Source organism: Loa loa, assembly GCF_000183805.2.
Source record: "Loa loa unplaced genomic scaffold supercont3.233, whole genome shotgun sequence".
NCBI classification, from domain to species: domain Eukaryota; kingdom Metazoa; phylum Nematoda; class Chromadorea; order Rhabditida; family Onchocercidae; genus Loa; species Loa loa.
In genome coordinates this window covers 79,034-80,192 of record NW_018108413.1, presented here as the reverse complement: position 1 = coordinate 80,192, position 1,159 = coordinate 79,034, and positions in this window count along the sequence as shown.

Sequence of the window (1,159 nt, the reverse complement as noted above, 5' to 3'; positions counted from 1 at the left end):
ATTCAATTATATAATCCATTTCATATTATTTATGATTATTCAATTATATAATCCATTTCTTATTATTTGTGATTATCCGATTATATAATCCATTTCATATTATTTATGATTATTCAATTATATAATCCATTTCATATTATTTATGATTATTCAATTATATAATCCATTTCATATTATTTATGATTATTCAATTGTGTCTCAATTATATTCTCCTTTTTGCTAAGGTAATCTTATGTTTATCATTATTTGTATGCTTATTTATAAGCTTAGAAATTCCAGTGCCATCCAGTGAAATTTCATTTGAAAATATTGCTAATTGGAATCAATTCAAGGAAAAAAAACTTATCCTCTAATAAGTAATGCTTTTGGTTAGAAAGAAATGTATATGAATAAATTTATTAAGTTCATCAGAAATATTTTATTGAATAATTTATTGTTTTTGTTTGTTTTTTATTTTATTTTATAGCACTCCGAAACAATTACACCTCCATTTATTCATTAATTCGCTTTCAAAAGAAGTTTGAATTTAAAATTTGCATTATATCACTTTTAATTACTTTAAAATATATTCAAATTTGAAATGTAATTTTATTATTTCAAATTATCGCATTGTTAATCAGTCGCTCAAATAAAACTTCCCAACGTATGCATACATGTTTACTTGTTTTCGTCGATGCAAATATCTTATGGATTGTTAGGATAGATATTGTTATTTTACTATACATTAATATTAAATAGTGAACAGTCAATAATTAATCATGAAATCATAATGATTGATAATATCGAAATATTGACATGTCTTAATAATCAATAATTAATTACGAACAATGATAGTGGATAATGTTAACAGGTTGAACTCAACAATCTGTAATTAATTGTTAATAATAATAATAGATAATATTAGCAAGTTAAACTCAGAAACAGATAATTAATTATGAACAATAATAATAATAGATAATGTTAGCAGGTTAAGCTCAGGAATAGATAATTAATTATGAGTAATAATAATAGATTATATTAGCAGGGTAAAAATAATGATAATAATAATAATAATAATAATAATAATAATAATAATAATAATAATAATAATAATAATAATAATAACAATAATAATAATAATAATAATAATAATAATAATAATAATAATAATAATAATAAA